The 26,988-nt window shown below is 39.6% G+C and overlaps 1 pseudogene; it reads right to left on the bottom strand.

Moving 5' to 3' along the window:
- Positions 1-8,069: 8,069 nt before the first annotated feature.
- LOC139715628 (uncharacterized) lies at positions 8,070-25,512 on the bottom strand (annotated as a pseudogene).
- Positions 25,513-26,988: the final 1,476 nt, after the last annotated feature.

Raw genomic sequence — 26,988 nt, 5'->3', positions numbered from 1 at the left:
CCCAACGACCCCAACACCAAATGCAGTGATCTTTCTTCAGCATGAGTGTGAAAGTGTAGCAATCAGACCAGAACATTTCATGCTAATGTTGACTCTTCTGTAACCAAGAGATTTAAGCACTATTCGGGTGAAGAAAAAAAACAACACACTATGTACATATATATATATTGAATATATATATATATATTCATATGTGTGTAGAGAAATAGATAATCAGGAGTAATTTCATGATTGTCATTTTCCTATTAGATATTTTTAAGATATGTTATTGAATATGCCAAAATCGATCAGGAAGTAAACATGAAAAAAAAAATATTGAAAAAAAAAAAAGAGAGAGAAAGAGGTGTATTAGGCAGTGAAATGGGGTTCAGTACTGGCTTGCTCATATGTTACCATGACAGTTTGTGAAATTGATGTGAATGTAAACACAGTCTGATGTGCCGTTGCTGGATTAGAAGCACGAGCACAGTAATGGCATGCATTTAAACAAAACAACGAGACACTCCCTTGATGAGGCGTGATGCAATTGAATGAATGTGAAAACAAAAAGTCTTGTTTCCAAGTTCATTTGTCGTTTACCTTGTCAGAAAATTGGATATCTCGTCTACAGTGTTACCAATATTTTAGTTCTGGACCATAAAATGGAAGACTGCAACAGTGAGCCAAACGGAAATAAAGGAAAAAGAATACAAGTAGTCAAAAAGAATTCAGTACTGCATGCTTAGCAAATGAACAGGCTAGTTGTCCAAATTGCTGATGTGTCTTTCCTGGTGCAGATACGGCACAATTTCAAGAAAAAAAAAACTGCTTTAAGTTGCGTCACTTATGTGTTTCATAATCATCATGCAAAACCCTTATTTCTTTTTCCCCCTTTGCATACTTGCTGTCATTTATTGAAGAATCTTTGGCAGGCCCATTTTTCAAAGTGCTTAATATGTTGTTTGTTCTCCAATGGCCTTTTTCTATGCTTTGATTGAATGAATCGAATAAGATATGTTTGCAATGCATAAGTTGATGATAATATCAATTTATTAAGCGCAAAACCTCTGTATTTGTTCTTGTCTGTGAACAAGCTCGCACATTTTAGGTTGTATGATCACAGAGCCATGCTTGTATGTAATTTTATGCCATGAATATATACTGTGCATATACATATCTCTATCATGTGTATATATATATATATACATGTATACAAACATGCCTAAATGTGCACAGGAATGTAAAGCTGCGCTGGTCGCATATTTTGCCCCTCTACATCTATCAATGACTTTCATGTTTATATTGCTTAACACGCAGAGCAAGTGACTAGGCTATGTACCAGCCTCAATGATTTAATTTACTGCAAGAAAAAAAAAATCAATACTTCGTGCAATCACACTTCAGTGAATTTTTCTATATTTGCAAGATTTTATTGAAATAAAGTTTGGCCAATGTCTGTAGCTACTGGTTGGATGCTTCTTCCTATCAACTTTATGGCAATTTTGATTCGCTATTTGATACTTAGTGAAAAAAAAGTATCATGCTTCAGAAAGCAGAGTACATTGTTGTTGTACAGATGAGCTGGTGCTTACATTTTGTGTCATATTCATAAATTCATGTTTCAGATGAGAATATAAGGAGCTGCTAGTAATTGATGACGGATTGGTCGTATCTAACACAGTGCAGAACTTGAGAGCAATAGAGACAGCATGGATAGCCTGCCTCAGAATTGCTTTCAAGTTTTCCTTTTTCCACACTGTTTGTTTGTTTGTTTTTTTGAATCAGGGAAGATCAATTGTGGATGATACAAATCCTTATATCTATAAGTGATAGCAATTTAAGGTGGAACTTTGGCATGTCGTGGCATGGTGCAGTGACTTTTGTTTTTTTAAATCAAATTTTATTGTCATTGTGTTAGAGGAAATCATGGATTTAATTATGCAAGGAGCTCCTACTTATGACCAGTGTCATATCTACATACCCTCTGCATGTAGAGATGACATTGGTGGGTGCAGAAAATAACACCTACCGATATTTTCCATCTTACAAGATGTATACAATGAGCACAATCAGTCTGGGACTAGTGAATGTTGTTTGTATTTTAGTATCAAATTCTGTTGTATCAGGGCTAGGAGAACATATTGGCATCTAAAAAAATTTTACTCTGAATTGATACCATTTCAAGGTTGGTTTTGGCACTTTTGATATGTGGTAACCTGCTGATGGTTTATGGTAGACTGGTCCTAAAGAGGACTTTCACATTTCTTCCTTTCTCAGTTCTAAGAACTCGAGAGCACTCAGAACTGAGAACTACCTCACACGGTGTAGCTGGGTGTGCTAGAAATCACCTGCAAACTTTTCCTTCATACTGTAAAAGGACTTTCACTGACAAGTTTTGCATACATCTTTATATTTCTGTTTCACCAATACATAATAATGTAACCTTTAGCAGTCAAACTTGTGACGTCATTCAATTGTAATGTACTGCATGTTGCTGTCATATGGGGGTCTTGCTTTAGATACAGCTATGCCTTTTTGCTTCTTTTTTATTTCACTTAGCAATGACTTTAGACAAAATCCATCTGCTTTCCTCTCCATTAACACCTACAAGTATTTTTAGGAGTTAGATTTAAAGTTACTGCATGGTTTGATGTCCAATTTTAAATGGATATTATACTTCTGTAAGATTTTATGCCTCACAGATGTTTCATAACTTTGCTCTCGCAAGTTCTGGTAGCAGTTGAATGTAAAATATTTGTGATTGTATAAATTGCTTTGAGAGGAATTTTTTAAGACCCGCACAATTTCGTGGTATATATTTGTACAGAATTGTTTCCATTAGTGAATTTTCTACGATAGCATCATAACATCAGTGTCACCTCTATCCCTCGGACTGTTGTAACAAGAATGATGTTGATGTTCGTGTGTCCTTGAAAATATCCCTTCTTGTGTGTAAATTCATCCAATGTTATTTAACTATGCAGAAAGAATGTGTATATTTACTGAAAGAAATCAGATTATACTGCATGTTACATGACAAATTCCTGGAGGAAAAAAAGATGTGGATGATCATACTAATGCATACAAATGGATACATGAAATTTTTTTGCTACATTGGCTATTAAAGACACCAGGAGAAAATGGATTGTGCCATTAAGAGCTATATTTCCCAAGATTGGTAAATGGTCTATATGATGAAAAGTTGCCGTATTGAGACAGTTTAGACAGTAGCAGTGCTCCTGCTATTGTTCTCATATGCAATAGGAGTGCATAGGGTATGATGGTACTGTGCTTTTCTTGTTAATCTGTTGTGGGATATACACACCTACTCTCAAATACACAATTGTCTAATATAGCAAACAGTATAGGCAGTCGAGTGCTGTGGATTTGATTGGTGGACTGTGCAGGCTGTCTGAACTAGGAGACATATAATATTTTAAATCTATCTGCACAGGGACACAGTGTGATTGGTGTTCAGTATTTTAGCACTGATTGTTGATATGCATTGTAAATTTTGCTTATCTACTGGGCATCTTACGTTGTGTGTAATATTTTTATCACATTCACAAGTCAGCATTCTTGAGTATTGTGATTAAAAAAAGAAAATATCATCCATTTTTGTATAGAATGCTTGACAATTAAAAAGCATAAATGTTTATGGTCAGATAATAGATTTTTTTTTTTTTTTTTTTTTTTTTTTGGGGGGGGGGGTGGTGGGGTAAGGGGTCTTTTAAATCGTGAGTAGGCATACTCTATATGTGATAGTTGTGCTACTAGCACCTAACCCGTCACTTAGTATATGCAAGAAGTTGTACCCTTTTTTCTGCAATACGGTCAAAAATTGGAGGGCGGCTTGAATGCTCACAAGCAGCAAAGAACTATTGTCACAGTCCAAGAACAAGATATCTGCACAGCTGTAGGTCACATTGCGTGTGTGTAGAGAGCAATATCATCTATGATGTAGAAGTACCATCTGCGATGCATTATAATTATGATGTACACTGTACTCGTCTTCCGCGTTACACTGTTATAAATATAGGAAATACACAACTCACTTGAAACGTGCAAATATGTGACCTGTGTTGTAGCTTGGCTTTGATATTTTTTGTGTCTGTGTTTGGATATGTGTGTGAGCATGCCAGAGACTACATCACAATATTCTTTATCAGCTATTAAACACATGGAGCAACACACACGTTTATAGTCAACTTTGCTAAGTCGAATCCATCTGGACTGAAGAAATAGCTTCGACTAAGACAAAATTCCACTAATGATGGATTAAAATTAATAGAATAAATAGAGGAGTTAAAAATGTCTTCGACTTAGACAATGTAGTCATATACAAGTGCCTTGCAGCGCTGCAATCCTTGCATTTAAGTACAAGTTGGTTGAGGTCATGAGGCATATGGTATACTATTATATACACACCAGGTGTAAACTAAAGGGTATGATTCGTTATTATATGCATCATTGAAGTTTGCTTATAAGCACACACACACACACACACACACACACACAATGTTACAATGTCATACACAAGCTCCGAGAAAGAAAGATAAACATAGCCTAGAGATTGATATAAAAAAACAAAAAACAAAAGAAAAGCATGTACAATGTACTACATGCCATCCTGAAAAAAACAACAACAAAAAACAAACAAAAAAAATCATACATTACACAATGCAAGTGTGCTATGTTGTGCTGCACTTATTAGAGAGCCAAAGTGGTGAAAAGGTGCTAGTATTGAGGTAAAATGGGCATCTTACTGAAATGTAAACTTGGGAATGTTTCCCCCATAAGCATGTATCTTCCCTCTCCCTCTCTCTCTCTCTCTCTCATTCTATCTGTCTCTCTTCCTTTCCCCTCTTTCTTTTTTTCCCCCTCCATCTCTGTTTTCTTTCTCTCCAACTGATATTATCTAAGGCTTTTAGAAAGGCTTGTATGACGGAAAATTGTTGAATTTCTCACGAGTCTGTCATAGTTATGTTCTTTATAAATCACAGTAGGGTTCTCCCATACTATCTGTAAATCTTTACTTTCTTTTTTCAAAAGGAAGTGTGTATTAAAAGCTTTCTGTGTAAAAAGGAAAATGCAAAAAATCTGACAACTGCACACACTAAGAAATATGATATGGAAAGAAAAATAGGAAATAGAATATTTTGGTGTTGAAGGATTTATTTCGGTACAGTTCATGCAAAGGTAATATAATAGCATCTTATCCTGGCCTGCTACAATTATTACCCAACAAAGTAAGCAATTTTATGGTTATTATACGAGTAAAATGATGGGGAAAACTGCTCGTTGCCATGAATGCCTACTGCCAAACAATGTTACAAGGCTGGCAGACAGGAAAAAGCCATAGCATCAATTGGCAGTTTGAAAATCTGCCATCTGTGTCGTAGTCGAAAGAAGATGGAGAAGAAGAAGAAGAGAAAGAAAAGGAATAAGATGAACATAAAGGAGAAGAATAGGAGGAGGAAGAAAAGGAAGAAGAATATGACTAAAAAGAAGAAGATTAAAATGAAGAGGAAGATAAGGAGGAAGATGAAGAGAAAGAAGATGACAGATGAAGAAGAAGATGAAGACAAAGGGAACAGCAAAGAGAGATACCCAGTTCTCTCATGCAAAATAAATAAAGACAGTCTTGGGCTACTGACAACAAATTTTGTCCCCCAGTTTTTGCTCCTCAATTTTATCTTGCCATAAATCAAATCAACTCTGTATGTCTAGTTTTTCAACCCTCTATGACTATGCCTAAGACAAAATGCCCATTTGCTACAAATTACCAACTCATGCAGACCTGGGGGGATGCTTCAAAATTCATGACATAACAATCGGCAATCATAAGGTGTAGTTCATTCAAACGTCGTTCAATGGATACATTCTTCGCGGGATGATGTCACAACTGAAGTACGACAGCAACATGCCTCTCAACCACTACCAAAGATTGGTGGCTGTATTCTGTGATCCCGACTACTCTGTCACAATGCTCGGCCAGTTTCGATCTTTGAAGAGAGTAATCAAAAGTGAAAGCTCTTTTGAAGGGATGCACCAACACATTAACCCGTTGAGGATGGGCTGATTTTGCTACAACATTCATTTCCCATAGACACTTATTGTCCTCAACGGGTTAAGGAATGGACGATGAACATAGTATGAGCAAGTCTAAGAGACACTAACTCTCAGATTACTGAAACCAGGTGCACACTGTGTCAACCCCATGGGAGAATTAAACCATCTCAGAGGCACAAGGGTTATAAGGCGAAGACCATTTCAAAGTTATTGAGTCACCTGAGACAGCATTTTGTTGGCTGTTGTACGCTCATGTCACTTCATACATAGTCATACATACATACACTCAGCTTCCTCATTTGTATCCAATGGTACATACACAGTAACTGTACAATGTGGCTAAACAATGCACACAGAAACTGACTACAGGTAGGCTATGTGAGTAGTCCTCTTGAGGAAAACTGAATGTTCTATCAACGGAGAGTGGCATTTTTCTACCAGAATATAAACTTGGGACATTCTTCTTAATTACCAGTTTATGAGTTCTGAGAATGACGAGGAACAGCCTTAAAGAAAGAGGTATAACAGTGAGCTCTTGTTGGAACTTGCCAAAGAAAATTTTTTTTTTTTTGAGAACAAACACTATCCAGAAATAAAAACAAAAAACTCACAGTCCTTACAGGCCTTTACACATAGTGTCAAACACATTCTCTGCATAAGCACCTCATTAAAAATAATAAATAAATAAATATACAGAACATTGGAACTGTGACCAATTCTACATTAACCCATTGAAGACGAGTCCCGAGTATACTCAGGCAGGCGTCTATGAGAAATGCGTGTTGTAGCAAAATCAAACCGTCCTCAACGGGTTAAGGCATCAGGTGAATTTGGACATTGCTTATGCCCACTAATGCAAGGTAAGGCAAGTTTCTTGCGCTGATGAGAGAAACTCAAATTCGGTTCTTCCAAGGGAGGTCTTGGATATATTTGTATGACCAGGCTGGATGTGGAAGTTGGGACGTCCATAGGATGTAACACGAGATGATAAGCTGACATCTATGCAGCCTCTTCTTTGCCATTCAACAATCTGCTCTGGGCATCATCATACCGCAAGCATGAAATTCATACTAAACATAGCACAATTCAGAACGTCTCTACTGCAATTACCCAGAGGTTGATTTCGTGATTTTGTGCAAGGCGTAAGTGATGTGATGTTACACAGAATGCTTTGGTGCTTCTGAAATACACTGGTTTATACCATTACATATCTTAGATATGATTTTTTTTTTTTTTTGAAGTGTTACAATAAAAAGTAATTTTCAAGAGTGGCTCAATATCTCTTGTGCAAAATTATGCAGACTAATTATTTCTGTCAAATCCATTTCAACTATTTCCAGTTGCTGAAATCTACTCCATAGCATAATATTTCATTAAAAAAAATTCAGTTCAAAAACTTAGAAACTCGGAATATTCCATAAATAAAACTCTGTAAATAAGTGAAGCCATTGGTTGGTGAATCAGTAATCTTGGGTAGCACATTTTCAGGCAAAGCACATATACAGTCCAGAGAAATGAACATATTCACACTATCATTACATGAACATTATATTCTTTTTTTCGTTGTGAGCCCCTAGAAGGGTGAGTCTTTTAATATTTTATACAACACCTAATTAGAATGTAGCTATCCGATTGGTCGATTTCCCATCATGTGACATTTAGATAATTGTTCCATCGCACACTGTGGCTGTCAGCAGTGCAATTCTGTTTGAGCAAAAATGGATAGTGCACGGCTGACGTCACCCATTTCCATTGACTCCCGTGTGAAACTCACGATTGACTTGAAGTTTTTGTCCATGTGACTGTGTGGCTACTCATTCCTCTTTCACAGAAAATGGTTGCCATTTCTGTGCTAAATTCAAGAATCTGTGTGGACCAAATCTGTTGACGTTTGAGGTGTTGTATAAAACGAATAGTGTATGGTCTTTACTCGTGCAATGGAACAAGATTTTGCACTTGCTGAAAGATGAGGTGCACTATTCAACTCGGCTTTGCCTCATTGAATGATCCACCTGTTTTCTGTCAGTTTTGACATCACATAGGATTCAAATCCTAAAAAAAGAAAACATAATGCCTCCGGCGACACTTTGTGGCGGAGGCATGAAAAAAGCAGATACCGCATATGTACTGGCTGCTATTAGGTGCAGAATTCTACTTTGGTGGTGGTAAACTGGTACGACCACACCTCTCAACAGATGGCATGGGCACGTCTAAGGCTCTTAAGATGAAATTGCCAAAACACACACCCACCAACCCACACTTACATACACACACACAAAATGACTCCCCTTGATTTGCATAGATGCTCATGCCACGGGAAAAAAATTCTGGAAAGTGCTTCGTTGTGATGACATCACACAACATCAAGGGCAAGCCTGGTGTCTCTCAGGTAGTAGGTGATCGTCCGCTCTCCCCGCCTGGAGCTGATGCGGGGTTCCAGGCAGCACTCCATCTTGGGATGCTCAGTGTCTGCCATGCCCTCGTATTCCTCCCATTGGGGACAGAGTCTCATCATTTGGTCCTCCAGTTGGACCTTGCTCTCCTCATCAACGAGGAGATTGCTCGCGGGGACTCCGAAGAAGAGTTCCTGAAGGGATGTACATAAGAGGAGAGATTACAGTACGTTCTCTTTCATCACCACCAATGCCAGTGCATCATAGCGATTGGTCACAGGTAGTCACAAAATGCAGGGCAAAGAGCAGGGTAGAGAATCATGATTTTTTTTGACATGATGACCAGAAACAGGCTACCAACAATATCACAGAGCCCTGGAAATATCTTCCAAGATTTCAGCTACTCATGGCTTGTAGTATTAGCATGGTAATTACTGTGAAGTTCTCTCAAGCTGGCATAAAGACACAAAGCTCTTTCTCCACATTTTGTTGTTCTTGTTTGCTTTTTTTGTTTTTTAGCTCATGCATCTACTTCTCACCTCAGCCAAGGCAGCTAATCAGTAAACGTACACAGGAATGACAGTCAGACAGAAGGACATACATACATACACACATGCACACACACATTATGCACAAACATACATACATACATACATACTTATGACAGGCATATTATTTGACAGACAGACAGAAAGACAGAGAGAAAGAAACACACACACATGCAGTATACAGTACACACATTCACATGGACAGACAGCTCAAAAAACATACAGACAAACAGACAGACATAAACAAGCAGCACGGAGCCTGCCTACTCACTGCATCTTGCCCTTCCAAGATGGCCTCCAGAGTCTTTGACGAATCCTGAAGACGGAGTTTCAGCCAATAACGATACTGCAGTACTACCACCTCAGCGTCTGTTTGGACAGGAGGAATGTGTTTGTCACAAGAGATTTAGGCTGCATGTAGCATTTATCTGCCTCCAGATAGAGAGAATCCCTTTTCCAAACGCCTTTCTAATGACATCTACAAACGTGGTTTAAAATGCAATTCTTGGGGTGCGTCATTTATCTAGCCATATTAAAATCAAGATTCAAGGGTTACGCCACTGCGGACCTTCATTGTGTCCTTTGACCTGATAAGTAGAGGTCAACTTTTTTAGCAGACATTGTGTACACTGAAGATGAACTTGGTAGCTTGGAGATATAAACACACTTCAAAGTGGCATTATGTTTATCTACTTGCAGAAAGGCAATGGTAGTCCCAACCGCATTTCAAATGCCCCATGAATAGCACTTCAAATCAGCATTTCTAATCATGTTTGAAAAAACTGGTGCATTTATCTATCGCCCAAAAATTCCTCAAATGTACTTACGATCATGATTCTGCCTCAGAATTTTTTAGATATATGCACAAGTTGTCACAACAATCATACTTTCGGTCAACAATTTAGCATCTGCAGTACAACCCTTGCCCTTTTTAAACCATCATTATCAGTTTGGGTTAATATTTGCTTCTGTTTTTTTTTTTTTAAAACAAAACAAAGATTTGATCCCAAGGCCATAACATTTTTGGTTTGATTACAGTGAAAATTTGTTAGTAGGCAGATGGAAGACTTGTGTGGCTTTTGTATTATTACCTTTTCTCATCTAAACATATGTCTGCTGCTAATATCATAAATTTTATAAAAATGTGTAAAACTCACAAACTCCTTCATTTTCCAATTACTGTAAAGTGGATATTTTCGCACGACTAATTTTTCGCGCTTCGCCGGGTAAGAAGAGTTTCGCGTGTTTTTAATTCCGCGGAATCATGACATCACGCACAGGAGCATATGGCAAGCAAAATATTCGCGTGCTTTATTTTCGCACTAGTTTCTGGTTGCGCGAATGCGCGAAAATTTCAACACTGCGAAAATTTCCACTTTACAGTATAGATTCAACCTGATGAATTCCCCACCACTTTGCTTGTTTGATTTTACTCTATTCATCCAAGCCACCTTGGACACAGTTTGGAATTGTATTTCTAAGGATATTATCCAGCCCCGATCGCATCTGTAATATTGAATCCATTTGCCCTCACCTTCTGCTTGGTCTGGGCAGCACACAGGGCAGATGTAGAGCTGCATGGTGGGCCCACTAGGGTTCCCCCTGGCCCCAGTCCAAAGATCCTCATGAGAACCTTGGGTACCCGCTGCAGCTGAAGACCCTGCTGCATGAGAGACAGGCTGTCCTGGACGGTCAAGTCTTTGTGGAAAGACAGAACAAAGAGACCATCAAAATCAACTAGCAAAACACAGCACAATAAGCCAGTTCGTTTTAGCTCACATTCACATTTGGTAAAAATGACCTTTCCATTATCTTGGTTGGTTAAGCATTCATTGGTTTTAAAAGTGACATAATGCATAAGCTTGCCTGATGTAACAATTTATATGAAATTCAAGTTCAAACAAAGAATGAACTTGCGTAGACCACGTAACCAGAATGGTCCATCAACTTGGGGAAGCATCCATTTCTTTGTGTTTTCATTGCAAGCTTTAACAAACCTTTTTCTGTTAATCTTGCCAAAATACCAGGCCTGCAGCCTGTCAGGTGGATGTGCTGACAAACACCATTTATATGGATAGCATGATTGAATAATCATTGCATCACAGATGCTAATCCCAGTTAATTTAAAAAGCACCATGACTCATGGTACAAACGACCTTTTTTGCTCATACACAAAGTGCCACTGCGAACTGGCTTTTAATACAAAACATTCCTTTTAAGATCCACAAATTGCATTGATCTCGACATTAGAGGAACAGTAACAATGTCCATAATGAGAAAAGCGAGAATTGCTTAGCATTCACTGACAGTACAATCTAGGAATCTCAGATAAGGTCGAGTACTTCCTCAATATAAACACAAAAGTAACTTTCCACCTATAATCTATCTATCCTATGCTCAGATGTCAGGATTGTCAATACCCACATTAAGAATAAAAAGGTTAAAGATGCTAGCAATCAGCACCAAATCATGTCAGTAGCTGTTTCACTATGCAGATTGTACAGCATGAAGAAGAGACTGTATGCGCCACATATTTCGCTAGGTTTTTATTTCTTGAATTTTGCAAGTCCAGTGCTATTCCAAAATTCAACAATGCACGAAAATATCAACTCTGGCCCCAACATGGATGCCACATGCATGTGGTACTTTTCCCATGTTCATTTCATTTATGTTCCCCAGTGCCATGATACTTTAATAATTGCCACAGATTAATAAGCACCTATAAAGGCAATCAGAATGGTTCCCTTAAAAAGTCAAGGGCTTTGAAGAAGATTTTGAAATACAGTCGTATGAGGCTAATAGGAATGGCCGCATATGACTCCCCCCCCCCCAAAAAAAAAAAACAACAACAACAACAAACAAACAAACAACAACAACAACAACCCATAAATAATAATGCAAAGTTACCTTGAATGTATGCCAGAGAAATAGTTCTTTCCTGACCATCTCCAGATGTTGGCTGAACCACTGCTGTCACTCTTTGCACCTTCTGAGGTGTCTTTTGTCTGTGCTGCCTCTTCTGAGGCGTCTTCTGTCTGTGTTGTCCCTTCTGAGGCGTCTCCTGACTGCGTTGTCCCTTCTGAGGCGTCTCCTGCCTGCGTTGTACCTTTTGAGGTGTCTCCTGCCTGCGTTGCACCTTTTGAGGTGTCTCCTGCCTGCCATGAGATTTGTCAGGTGGATCTGGAAGAACAAGGGAACATAGGGTGAGGTCACATAACACTAAGGTGTACAATTCCTCGGCACAACTTGTCCATTTCACTTTCTGGAAAAATTATGCCCTATTTGTTGTATAAACAAGACAAACTCATTTACATGGATGATGTACGCGTAGGATGAGCAAACCCTCATCCCAGCTGTCTCTGTTTCTCAGGAAGATTTTCAGACTCTGTACGGTAATAAACGTCACTTCTCAATGTGCCTTACAGCTGTCACATTCTCCCAAACTAAAAGATTTATCTCTGACACTACTAATGTGGCTAGCAAGGAAGCCAGAAGGGCATAAAATCTCACCCCGGGTTTCACCTTTCCTCTGGAGAATTCTCTGGCTCCTGCGAGTGGGAGAGCTGGCCTTCTCTGGTGTCTCATTCCTGGGATGACCCACATCCTTTTTAGATGGACTGCAGAGAGAAAAGAAGAACAGACGATGAAGATGCTGCAAAGCAGAATGCCATAGTCCAGGTAGTATTAAACTTTAACTGCAGTGAGTTTTTAGGTGGATGTCTCGTGGGGCTGAGACCACATTGCCTTGTTGTAGTAATGGGGAGATGACATATGAAAGGTGACAGCATACATTAGATTCAACAATTGAATCTGAAAGCACTTTGTGAAATTAAAGATAAAATGCTAGAGTGCAGAAATTAGAGTGGTAGGTGATACCAGTCACTGGGATGTAAATTAGCAAAATATGCAAATGAGCTCAAAGGGAAACAGGTCTTGAGTGCAAGGAATTACAAACTCAAAGAAGGGATTTTCATCCAAGTAGTCAGCTCCTCTATCTACACCAAATGCAATGGAAATTACTTCATTGTGTAAGTCACTATTATCAAAGTTGTACTTTATCAATCTTTTTTTTAGGGGATAGGAGGAGGCAAAAAAAAAAATTGTTTTCTTGTATACAGAGATACGTCCAAAGGAGTTTCTATGAGAGATTTGATCTTGAGGTTTCACTTGCTATACTAACGTGGTCTGTGATTGATCCTGAAGTCGCCTCTTCCGGCCCAGCCTGGTTGTGACTCCAGGCTTGCTCTGTCCCTGCCTGGTTACAAATGTGACTCCATTCACTGGCTGTGGAATTCTGCAGCTAAGGGTGAAAAAAGGGCAAAAGGAAGGTTCAAAATATATTCAAAACAACTCTGTACAATAATTTCACTTGATACTGGGAGATACCTTTAACAGAATCTGTTGCTGTTACAATTTGTGTGCTCTCATCAGTCCGACATGTTCATTATGATGCTGGCCTGGCATAATCAGATGACTGATATTGCTAATGAGTACTGCATGAGCTGTTATTTTTGCGTACAGATATTTTCACTAATGAGGAGGTAACAAATATTTTCGTGAGATGTTGTTAAAGCCAGTTGACACTGAGGCTATCATACGTGCACAGAGATACTAGGCCATACCTTAATAACATGTGGCAATATTTCCACATGTCATTGAATTCGTAACGCAGCGGTGATTAGAGAATTTTGCAAAAATTAAATCCTCGCAAAAATAACAGCTTTTATGGCATTACGATCATGCATCAGAATGTCTGGCAATGATTACCTCAGTCTGCATTTGGGACAAAAGAGACTGACAAACTCCTCCACAGCCCTCGGCTGGTAGTCCACCACTCGGGCCTTGGTGCGGAACACGATAGAGCCATCGAGCACCTGTTGTAGGGTGGAGAACCTCGTGTCGTAGTTGGCGGTGATGACTGGGGAAGGTAAAGCAGAGCAAGGATGAAGGAACAAACAATACGTACATTAATATGGTACGGACATTAGGATCAAAGAACAGTGCAGTTCTTCCTAAGTGAGTTTTCAAGCTCTGTAGTCGGTACACCTTCGATCTCATGGCTGGAAGATGCGACACAGCTGAGAATTGGATGTTGAATTTGACTGAAATCAGTCATGATTCCTTGGCAAAGAGGATTATCAGCCCTGAAAACTCGGAATAAATGGTCATATTGCAGGTTACGATAACATGCAAACACAACATTAAACCTTAAAGCATTTACAATAAATACATGAGAGACAAGACGGCAAGCATGAGCGTAAGAATATGAAGAATCACCAGCCTCTCAAGTAGAGTTTGGAGTGCCCCACTACTGCAAATTACCAGATAAGAGATCTCACAGTTGGGATGGGCAATGGAGTGATGATTTCTTTTCAGAAAAAGAAAGATAAAAAATTAGTGCTCGGACAAACATTGGTATTGATCCTGGTGTTATATTTTTGGGTCTTCACTTAAAGGTACGTGGTCCCTGGTGTTTTAGTCAAAGGCGTACACTGGCGCACGGCGCAAGTTTCCTATAGAAGTCCGATCCACTGTAGTCAGTGGTCAGATCACAGTTCGGCTCATGAATCGGCTATGGGGGATGAAAGCTTTAGCAAATTTCTTTTGTGATGTCATTATAAGAAGCACTTATGCACGCACCCTGGCATTACTACAGACTGTGTGATGCGCAGAGAAGACAACGAAGGCAACGTTACTTAGCAACACCTACGCGCTTTACTCTTGATGACAGCTCAACTTTGGCTATCTTTGTATCAATGCTGTCGGCAGTATCATCAACAGCACCCTCTACACTACCGGGACTATGCACTTTTAAAAGAAGACAAGATACTAGGAAAAAGACCTAACTCTTTGATTTCTTGCAGACAAATGGAACAGATACACAAAGAAACGGAGGTAAGTGGGGATGGAGCAGGCCAAAAAGAGAGCACAAATAGAAACAACCAACCGACAAATGTTGTTTCAATACCTGAGGCAGATTTCTGCATACACCTTGGTTCCTGATCACTGTCCAGTGAATCCAGAGCATTGCTGACACTCCTGGGCTGAGCTTCTGCATGGTCAAGCATTGCAACATCCTGCCAATCCAGATCCATGTCACTGGTCAGCGATGACCGGCCATTGACGGGTGAGGAGTTGGGCTGGGAAATGGATCGGTGATTCTTGGTGACTTCTAGCATTTTTCTTTTTAAAAAGGGGGGAGAGGATCATTAGACACACTGAAAGGAAGAATGTGTAATGCAGAATCCTAACAAGAGAGTTCCACTTGGAAACACTTTGTACGAAAGATCATTTTGGCCGCCATTAAACAAGGGACCACGGTTTTAGGACTCTGCTCTTTAATAATATTGATAATCTGAACATAGTGCAAAGAGTTTAGGTTCACCATGAAGTCAGAGGTCCATTTAAACAAAAAGAAATGCTAACTAAATATGGCGTTACAAATTGCAACCACACATCTAAGGGTTAACAAATCAGTTAACAAATTAGTTAAAAATTGGTAGTAAAGGATCTTTCTGTCTATGAATGCAGGTGATAACAAAATGTAAGGTGATATGGGTAACTACTGTTATATTAAAGTCCTCGGAATGAGCAGTTTCTTTCGTTATATTGAAATTTCATTATAGCTGGATAATACAGCAGATGAAGATATATCAATACTAGTAACATTTTGGGGGGACCTGAATTTTTACTTCATTGAAACACAAATTTTGTTATAACTGTGTTTGTTATAAAGGGAGTGCAATAAAAAGAATTTTGACAACTGAAACCTGCTTGGTAAATCTCACTTCTTAGTGCTTCTCAGGTCTTGTTCCCACTCAGCAATGGTGGCGAGACCCCGCCCGTACGATGTCCCACGATGCAACACCAGCTCGATCATTGTGGGGACAGTAGCTGATGCTGGAGTGTAAGGGGCTGCGTGCAGGTTGTACAACCTTACAAAATCACCAGGCTACCCGAGAGGAAGAAAGAAATAGGGATGCAATCATATGTGACTATTCCATTTTTTACTTGATCTAGGACACAAATCATATAGTACATGAGGCAAAATACCTGCATGATGTGGATTGCCATTGAATGCACTTCTAGTGTGTTGAACATGGACAGCAGCAAAATGCACTGAAATATCAAAGGTGAATTCATTTGCGATACATCACTGAATAACATGATGTCCACGAATTAGCAATGCTTAGATTGACAAAATCATGAATTATCAAAGCTCTTTCCTTCATGTATCATGCCCGAGAGTATCTCTAAGAGAAGACTTTGAGGATTTCAAAGAGATTGTCTATGATACCTTGTGAGTGAGAAAAACATGTTCAATCTTTGCACACACACACACACACACACACACCTCAGTAAGGTCTCATCGAACAATTTGTTGCAGAGTGTATATGATGTTATTTTGTACAATATCAGTCTGTCTCTCTCTGCATTGGCAGACAGGCGATATCAAATTGAGGAAAAGCAAGCCACAGCCCTGCAAATGAGTGGATGTCGTGGTTGAACCATTTATTACCTTCAGCTGCTGTCCCGCTACCATGTGGTTGTCGTAGAGGGCGACGTCTACCGTCAACCCTTCGGCCCTGCATGCCAGCTCCGTATCCCACTTGACTTGTACTTGGGAGACATCCAGACATCGCACCGGCCTGGTGTGAACACAGCACTGCATTTTAACCTCTTTCACGACCAGTGTCACGAAACGACATTGACGTCACATTCACAAAATTTGCCAATGGCAATATCGGAGTGAACAGCTGATAAAATGGGCATCACATGACAGGCTTGCAGTACCTCATATGCACATGACATGCCTTACGATTTACTTTGATATACTGGTAGTTGGAAATATGTATTGAAAGTATGATATTGGATACAGTCACTGGTGAGAAATAAGAACTATATATACACACACTAGGTGCATGCAAGAAGTTGTACTTCTTGAGGTTCCAATAGCAAGCAGCCTGTATCCCCACTTTATGTGATGAGAGCTTGAATGATCATTAATTGACTCCATGTACAGTTCAAAAAGGCTAGACATTTACACAAACTCTTGGTGTGCCACTATGTACACTCCAAATGATTATGAGACTGCAACGTCTGTTCAAGTTACGTTTTTGGCAAACATTTTGTTTTTCAAAGCCAAGTAACTTTATAGAAGCATCTATGCTAGAAATGCAGTACAGCAAAGTTGTAGAGAACATGGCAGGCTTTGCTGTTTTGTAAATGGTATGACAAAGCTCTGGCTATTTTTGCTTCCAACGGCTAGCATTCAAATCATAACCCCAAAACACACTGCAAAATTGTGTTACGGTCATGATTACACTTCTTTCCTAAATAGGTCTGGGAGGCATAACTATTTGAAGACACAACCTCAACAGAAAGTCAGAATTGGAGTCAAACTGTAAGAACAGTTTGTACTACTGCTAGTCTTACCCATACGTAAAAGAAGTAGTACATTTTGAAAATCCATGTATCATCTCTTCTTCATTGAGTTCATCCTTTAGGATAAACTTTTAATGCTAGTTGTGATGCCGCATGACATTATGTTTTTAAAGTTTGTCATGCAAGTTTCATTTCCTCCATGAAAAGAAAGACTTTGAAAAAAAGAAAGAAGAAAGTCATCTGCAATACTCATACCGTTCAAATGTCTCACAAAGGTATGACATATAACTTAAGGTCAATTTCAAGGACAGGCCTGCAAAGCATCGTTGTAAACTGCACAAGCAAATAGAGTTTGGGAAGGTTGAGAGAAAACAACAGCCTTAATGATGGTATAAGAAACAGCCTGCAATATTTACCACTTGTACTTGGTTCCATCCCAGACTTTCAGCAGGACACAGCTCTCAGACGGGATGATTGCCACGGCAACGATCTGGCATATGAGGTCAAAGTATTCCTTAGCGACAATCTGGGACAGGGTCCAGGTCTTGCTGGCAAAGGGGATGGCTGTCTGCTGGGCAGCCCACTTTCGCAGTTCCTCAACCTGTTGGGTGCAGATACCCATTAAGAATACACGTTAATATGAAATGACAGAGTCAGCAAACAATCCAATCATGTTGCATTAAGTCTCTCCTTGCGTGTTATCATTTTTGTGCTAGTTCAGCAGAGGTTGACATTGGTAAAAATGGTCATACTGTATAATGATGCCCATTCATTATATAGATGATGACTGGCGGGGGAGGGACATACCGAATGTTCCACCTGAAGGGTTTGAAATACTATGAGGGAGGTTATAAGTCCCGAGACGAAGTCCAGGGACTTATAGCCTCCCGAAATAGCGTTTCAAACCCTGAGGGTGGAACGTTTGGTACATGTTCCCGACAACAAAAGTCATCATCTGTTATATTATATGGGTTAGTCAAATACGTCAATGTCAACCACAAAGATCGTAGAGATTCAGTGTACAGTATAGTACGAACTTTGCAGCCAAGGCCACACCATGTACCAGCATAGCTATAGCATGCATGTGCAGCTAGCACTACACACTACATAGCTCGCTCGCGCAGAGCCAAATTCACTGTGCGCGCGCGGTCCTAGGCCTTCTGTCATTTGTTACGTGGAAATGTTTCCCATGGGAGAACATTACCATGAATGTTCGCCCATGGGAGAACATAACGAATATACCTCAATCACGTGACTCTGTTTAGCCAATCACCAACCGGTATTTGACTAACCCATTTAATATAGTATTATAATTCCCCATTCTCTGACATCTGGGTCTGTTCACTCTTTCCCTTATCACTTTTCCTCATTACACTCATCTTTTAACATCACTGTGTGAAGGTAGCGGCATAGAACTTGAATTCTGTGACAGGATTTATATCAGAGATATCGAATATAGATCTTGAATCACAAGGTCATCATATGTTCATAATCAGCAACCTGATTTTCAAAAAACAGAGCAGAAAATTTGAAGTGAGAAGAAAAGTTCTCAATATCTCTACCTTTTTCTTGTCCTCATCAGAGAATGTGAAGCCAGGACTAGATGACCTAGGTTCGATTGGAGTCCCTGGCTTGCCGTCAAAAACCAGGCAAGAAAAGCCATTACCTTTGAGGCCCTGGTAGTTGGCTCCAAATTTTCTCACCTGCAAATGGAGAGACAAACTTCTTTTAATAAACAACAGCAAAGAAGCTTGGAATTCCAGAAAAACAAACTGACCTCAGGGGGCAAATAAAATAGAAATAATTTTGAAGCTCTGTCTTCAAAACTATTACATATTGCCAGACTCTCCTGGCCCAGAAATTCATCATATCGGACTGAAACAAGTCAGCTAAGATGGGTAGATGGTTGATCACTCCTGCATCATGCCAATCATTCATATGATCACTTGGCATAAAACAGAAAGAAAACAAAACAAAAACAAATGCTATTAAAAACAAAAGACAGCTTGGATGTATGCAAGCGAAGACAGGTTTAAGAAGCTCTTGTTTTACCTTTAGCCTATGAAGCCTGACAATGTCTCCGATTCGGTGGACGTTCGGAAGTTCGCGGAGCTCTTGTTTGAAGAGAACGCATTTCAGGCCGTGTTCTTCCGAGTCCACTGACGGGTCCACAATGGTGAGAAGCATACAGTAATCTAGTAGAGATGATTGTGTGTGCATGTTTTTTGTGTTGATAAGTGGGTGCATGATATAAGAGTCGATGAAAGAAACGGAAATAGAAAGAAATAAACAATAGAAATGCTATTGCTGACTGATTCACACTTTCAAGAACAAATGCAAATGCTTTCCTTGTGCACTTGTAAATAAAGAAGAATACTAAAGAACATACAATATCGCAAATTAAATATATGCAATCAACCTGATGTTAATGTCTATGCTGCAGGCAAAACTTCATGAAGCTCTTGTAATACGTAAATCTTATCTACATGGTCAATTACATCATCCACTTTTCACACTTTTCACACTGAAAATCATGATGAAAGCTAAGGCAATGTCTAATACACTGTTGCTCAACAAGTGGGATATAAAGCTCTCACAGTTGAGCCCTGATGTCTTCCCTTAATAAAAATAAGAAAGATTTGCATTTGACCTATACATGCACAACTGGGCCTCAAAAAATCTCTGTAGGAGTCTAAGTGGGCCTCAAATAAAGGTTGAGAGGCATGTACACAATATGCAAGACAGGAGATTCATTAACAAGAAATGCAGCAATTGCAATGTCATCCAGCAACACGATCATTATTGCCATAGGTTAGGCATAGCACTAGTAACCTGATATGACTAGACACAAAACCCCCCCAAAAAACAAAACGTACCAGGTCCCTTTGTTTTGTACGGCGGCTTGAAGAACTTGACCACCCCATACACATCTATGGAGTTTGATTCCTTTATTTCGGCTAGCGGCGTGTAGGTGTAGGTTCTGAGCCCCTGAAATCAACGAAAGTTCATCATCAAATAGATAAATACCATATAATTACTATCATGTTACCAACAATGGCAGTGATACTTTTAGCAAAGTTAGAGCTGCAGGCACACAAGTGTTATCCCTATCATTTTTAGAGAAGAGTACTGGCAAAACTTTCCTGGAACCCAATCATATGTGGAAAGAGGTGTTCCATTACTTGATCGTCTTGAGCACCTGATTGTGCTACTGGGGTTATTGTACATTACATGTAGTTTTTATACATGACTACCGTGAAGACACCACCTAATATATCATCTGAGAATACAAATTCCTACCTTCTTGGGTGACGCGTTGCCAGTATCTGTGATTTGGACGACACGAGCGTGGTTATGTCGGGCTGGCGAGGCCTGATCCTCAGGCAGGCTGTTGCTGGGTCCGCCACAGGTTTCCGTCCTCCCTTCTTGGTGGTCAGTTCCACTGTTGACACCTTCCGCTGGATCGGCTGCCATTGCCCGCGACTCACTGGTTCCCGCTTCCTCAGTACTTCTTGCTGTAGTCGGAGCCATCGCTGCAGATGTAGTTGCAGATGCTGTGCAGGCTGCGCTCACAGCTACTGATTTTGACGGGAGTAATGTTACGCTCGCATCTCCCCCATCATTTTGTGGTTGAACCTGTCCAAGCAAGTAAAGTGAAATCAAGTGGGTCATTTTCAGAAAATAAAATAGTTATAGCATATGTGATAGTCAATGATGAATAGAGGGGGAAAAATTATTCAATCAAATATAAGATGAATTTGGAGCACACTAGTCATATGTTCAAATGTAGTTCATGTTGTATAAATATGATAAGTGTGTATTCAAGCATCACTTAAACAAACATTTCTGTCCCTCATTTGTTTGGGGCATTCTTTTGGAACATGACAGTAAATAATAAAGACATTAACTGAAATCAGTGAAAGCAAACATAATCCATCCCCCCTCAAAAAAACCAAAAACACACAAAACCATAATAAAGCAATAAGTAGTTATGTTAGACACACAGTAATGTCTCATTAGGTCTAAACGGGCTAAAAACCAGTCTTACCCATAGTAGTGGATGGCTCCGCCTTTTGTCGACAATCAGATGGCACAGGTGATGCTGGTCTCTCTGAAAAGTGTGTGAACGCTCCAGCACGGCATTGCTGATGTAAACAATGTCCTGCAAGGAAGGAGGAATCAAGAATCTTGAAGTGGGGGACTGATAATGTAGCTCTACACAGCATGGGACAGTTTTGCGCAAAGATTGTCCGAATATGGCTTTTTAATTGGACAATAACTTACAGACCAACAAATATTTTTCTCATTGAGAATATGAAATTACACCTCGAGGCAAGAACTTTAAAATAAATATCTTCTGCACCTATAGACGAGATCAGCAATGGACAATTCAATGCTGATTGAAAGAGTTTTCATAAATGTAATCACCAATATGCACTTAGACCTGTAGGTCTTACACAGCCATATTACTGTTGGTAGTTTTAGGATAGCCTGCAGCAAGTCTGTGCATTTTTTTTTAAATTCAAATTTGTTCCTTCATCTAATCAATGTACCCAATATCTCAATTTGTCAAATCAACCTGCACATTATATCAAGGTGCCGAGACAGACCATCTCTGCAAAGGACTTCACTCACCCCAATCTTATACTTGTCCATGCCTTCTGCATATTCACAAAATGTGTAGATGTTGATGCATGCGCCTTGAGCTTCCTGTATGACTAACTTCAGGACTGGTCTCTTGCCGCTGGTCACAAGTGGCCATCTCACGCTGATGTGACCCTGAGTGTCAAACAGCACAAACAGACAGTAAAAAAAAAAGGAATTGTTTGTTGTTGAAAAGAAAAAGAATTGATGATTACTGTAAAAGTGGATATTTTTGCGCGACTAGTTTTTCGCGCTTGGCCGGGTTAGCAGAGTTTCGTGTGTTTTTAATTCCGCGGAATCAAGACATCAACTACTGGAACGTATGGCAGACAAAAATTGCGTGTGATTCTATTTCTACACCAGCTTCTGGTTGCGTGAAATGCACGAAAATTTCCACTTTTACAGTATATGATAATCATGATGTGATTGTGTGCATCCTTGGATATTAAAAAGAACAATGCCCTCTCTACACTCTATGCTTCCCTCGAGTTCAATATTAAAGTAAACATGAACAGAATATCAAAAGTATCCATAAAAATCAGACAAAATTTACAGAAGTCATGCGAATACAAAGTTTCCTCTGTTTAACACACACAAAAAGTATAAATATTGCTTGCAACCACATATGCATTTAGAACTCTTTTAAAATGACCTGCACAGCTCAGTAACATTCACTACATGTAAAAGGTCATGCTAGCAATCAAGAAAGAGGTAGTGTAATGATGTATCAATATTTATAATGTCAGTTGCTGTTGTTTGCATTAATATTAATGGCCAAAAACATGATTTGAATAATTTTTGTTTTCTTTGCATTCAATCTGTGGAAGCACTATTGTTAGGTGATGACTTCTTCACTCATAGTTGTACCAGATGTGTTTATCTCATGCTGTACAGCTGTAGTGTAGGTACACTCTATGGTTGCCATCCACCCACAACTAGCACCACACCTTGGCAATAGATTCTACTGTCTCAGGAAATGTAAGATTTTACATTTCATTCCAATACCTTTTTCTAGATTGCACTTCTTATCATTCTCATCATAATGCACATTGTTTTTCTGTAACAGCCTTGCCCTCAACTACAACTGCAGTCATGTTAACTACACGCAGCGCTGGCGACAGCGCTGCACCTCTATTCCTTCGCGGACGTTGTTATCGTTCACTGTTTCCTTCATGAATATCTTTATTAATTGTGGAAAACTAAAATATAAGGAATTATCGTAATCTATGACCATCATTAAATAACCGGTATGCGATTTTTTGTTTAATTACGTCTAAAACTTACCGAAATCTATGGCTGAAATCAGGTCTGTAAACGTCCTTACTGCTTCACTCCTCATCTGCGTGTTATATGAATGGCATTCACTCTCGTATACTACAACGTAGGTAGTCGGGGCGGAAGTGATGAGATAGTCGGATGACCCCGACTAAAAAAAGTTCAAATCATTGCCGGTGTAGCACGCGCGGATCTACTACAAGCTTTACGTAACACATGAAACGCACGGGCGCACGGGCGTACGTAAAAAGCAACCACTTCTGAATGCGCATGCGTGGTAGTTTGTTGCTTTTGTGAAGCTCTCGAAGGAAAAGATGCCACCGCACGATCTACTCCGAAAAATTCAACAATAAGGTCTGGATACCAACAAAACGCCGAATTCAACTCAACCATCAGGAAAATACGCTGTAGGTAAGTGTTGCAAATTATATTACTCTTAAAATGATACAAAATAAAAGGTATTTTATGTGATTTTGCAGTCAATAGTGATGGTCGTTTACAACGTTGAAACACTAACACATGTCAGACCCTGTGCGCAGCACAGTGTCTGGTCAGGCTACAGTCATGTATGGTATTACTAAAGTGGTACTAGTGTAGTGGCCAGTGTGTGGTATTTACAGTGGTAGCAAGCAGCTAGTGTACTTACCATCACATATTTGTTGAGCAAGGAGCTGATTGGCTGCAAAGAAGATATCTTTACATGTTGAAGACCATCTAATTCTGATGGAGGGTCAGTTGTTTGACTAACAGCTGCCATGGTTTTATTCCAGATGAGAAAACTCTGCAGAAACAGGGGAAATGTCACATTTTAATAGGTTACCAATAGAACAATGGCAATTAATAGTTCTAACACTTAATTCTGAACAATTAACCTGCCAAATAAGTTTCTTGCTTTTGTTTTTTTGTTTTTTTGTTTTGCTTTTGGGGTTTTTGTTGTTGTTGTTGTTGTTTTTTCAGAGAGAGAGAGAGCAAGAACTTGGTGTAACATTAGAGCCAATCCACAAGTAAAACCATTAGTCTCTCTTGGCATCTTGCCCTAGGCTCAGGCTCAAGATCACCTCGGTCTGAAACCCCTCCAGCTCCATTTTCCTTACTGCCCACCAGGCAGCAGCTTGAGGTGCAGGCAAAGCACCTAGGTCCTTAGCCCTGCACTCATCACTGACAATACACTGTAGTTGTTTGCTAGTAAGCAAGTGGAAGTGGTTATTTTCATGAGGGTTTAATTTTCGTGAATTTCGCGAATCACAGTTGGATCGCGAATTGAACAACACGCGAAAATGTTGCCGTACACTAGAGCAACAATGCGTGCAAAATACACTGATGTAAATTCTTCTCATTCATCCAGTCGAAGTACAAGATCTAATGCGTGCAAGATATCGTTGGTGTCAATTTGCGAAAACAACATCTCACTACAATGCCTGGGTCCTTCTAATTCGCGAAAATATCTCTTCGCGAAAATAATAGCTTACACAGTATTGTAGTATGTAGGCCTAGTAAAGGCACCTACGACGCGTCTGCATGGTCTGAACGTTGAATTGGCTGTAATTTAGTACTAGTACAGTCGTGTGACTAGAAATGTAATTAAGTTTATAACTTAACCTCGTCCTACCTACAATTTGTAGGTAGGACGAGGTTATTAGTCACACTACTATATTGCATGGGCAGTAAACTTCATAGTACAAAGGTTACTGAATACATGATATGATGCATTTGACCGACAAGTATGACATACTTCATGTGACTTGGTCAGTCAAAAATGATCATGATGCATCCATCTGACATTTCTGAGATAATTTTTCTCGCTGCTGCATTATTAGGCCTACTTGTTTTGGCCACTGTGTAGAAGGAAATTATCTACTTGTCAATTCGATCCCATCAGGCATTCTTCCCTACCTGGTCTGCAGCTTTCCTCAATAGTCATATAAATTAATCAATATGCGGAATGGAATCGGATGACCAAAAAATTGTTTCTACAACTAACGTAGAAAACAACGTGTGGTGCTATTGCACAGCGCCCACACGTACGGTACCGTACTCCAATCCCACTAAATCGATGTCAACATATCACTTCTAAAATGCAGAAATTAACACATCTAAACACTAAGCAACGAACACCGTGATATAATGAAAAGCATCAAAAACAGGTTAGTACTGAGTCACAGGGTGGCACATAACTGTATAATTACCGTCGTTCGGTGCTGGCAACAACCACATAGTTTGACAGTTACTTTGTGCGCTACGGTACGAGCAATACAAAACAACCAAAGTCGCAATGAGATCCGCCAAAACCATGCACTGACCTCAGTGGCCAACCGGACAAAGTGCTTTGAATGGTAAAAAAGCTGGCGGCAAGCGCCAGCAGCGCGAGCTTGATAATAGCGAGTCGGTTATCAAGGGACCAACCTCGAGGAAGTGGACAGTGATGGTCATGTTGAACCAAGACGAGATAACTTCTGCATTTTTTTAAAAACTGAAGTGGACACTTTTTGAGCAATTATTCAGAAATATGTCATTGTGAAAGTGTATGTCTACTAGTCCACGCCACTGGGAAAGGACAGAAATCATGGGGTAGGGTCGGTCAAGGGCCACCTATTGGGCGGCGCCAGGTATAATTAAAATTCAACAATCTGCAGGCCCCAGGGCCCAGCGCCTGCGGAGCGTTTTCAAAAGTGTGGGGGCCGACTTCCGGGTTTCATGAACTAACAAGCAAAATAAAAAAAGGGGGTTCAGCTCATCTCTCCCCTTCCATTTCTGGGTTTCTTCAACTAACAAGCGAAACACACACACACACACAAAAAAAACAAACAAAAAAAAAACAAACAAAAAACAAAAAAAAAAACAAACAAAAAAAAAACGTCCTCAGCTCTTCTCTCCCCTTCCATTTCCGGGGATTTTCAGCTGAAAAGGTCTTCAGTGGAAAAAACATCACCTTACAGCGCTCACAATTCAAGATCTCTATCTATTTCGGCTATTTAGTGCCACTTACGTACTTCCGGGTTAAAAAAGTGTGGGGGCCCAAAGTGATGACACCTTATGTATTCCTTTGTATGGTGCACAAAAAGTGTAGGGGCCCGAGCCCCCACGGCCCCCACGGTTCTGCCGGCCATGGGCCCCATTTCATAAAAAGCTGATATGATAACATATCAACTCTTGCTGGAATGGCAATTGTCATGGTAACGACAAAAATCCTAACCCTAACCCAAACTCTAATTGTAAACCTATAACCCTGATCCTAATCTTTACTATAATTTTGATTTGATTTTTATTTTATTTCTGAATTTCTTTTTCATACAAAAATGAAATACAAAGTAAATTGAACAAACTAAAACAGAGCACAGTATGATTTAAATCTGACAATTAAAACAAATAAATGATTAATTCTAATATTCTGGCTGTTCCCCCGGCACAATACAAAATAATAAACAAACTATAATTTGTACATACATTATTTATGCCAACATAAGTTACAGTATATTTATTGCTCAAAGACGTATCAGACAATTCTTGATATGCAGAAATTCAGGAGATCATCACCATAAGCAAACGTTTAATGAGGACATATTCAATGGCATGATTGTCTAAAAAATACAGCATTGTAAACAACATCATGAATATGACATACTATAGTCATCAGTCACTGAGTGGCGATAAAGAGAAAGGGAGGGAAGAATGAGGGGAAAAAGTGCAGCGGT

Source organism: Diadema antillarum, unplaced genomic scaffold (assembly GCF_040938485.1).
Source record: "Diadema antillarum isolate AM-2024a unplaced genomic scaffold, OU_Dant_1.0 scf00000052, whole genome shotgun sequence".
NCBI lineage: Eukaryota > Metazoa > Echinodermata > Echinoidea > Diadematoida > Diadematidae > Diadema > Diadema antillarum.
The sequence above is the reverse complement of the archived record's forward strand: the minus strand, read 5'-3'. Positions and strand labels throughout refer to the sequence as shown.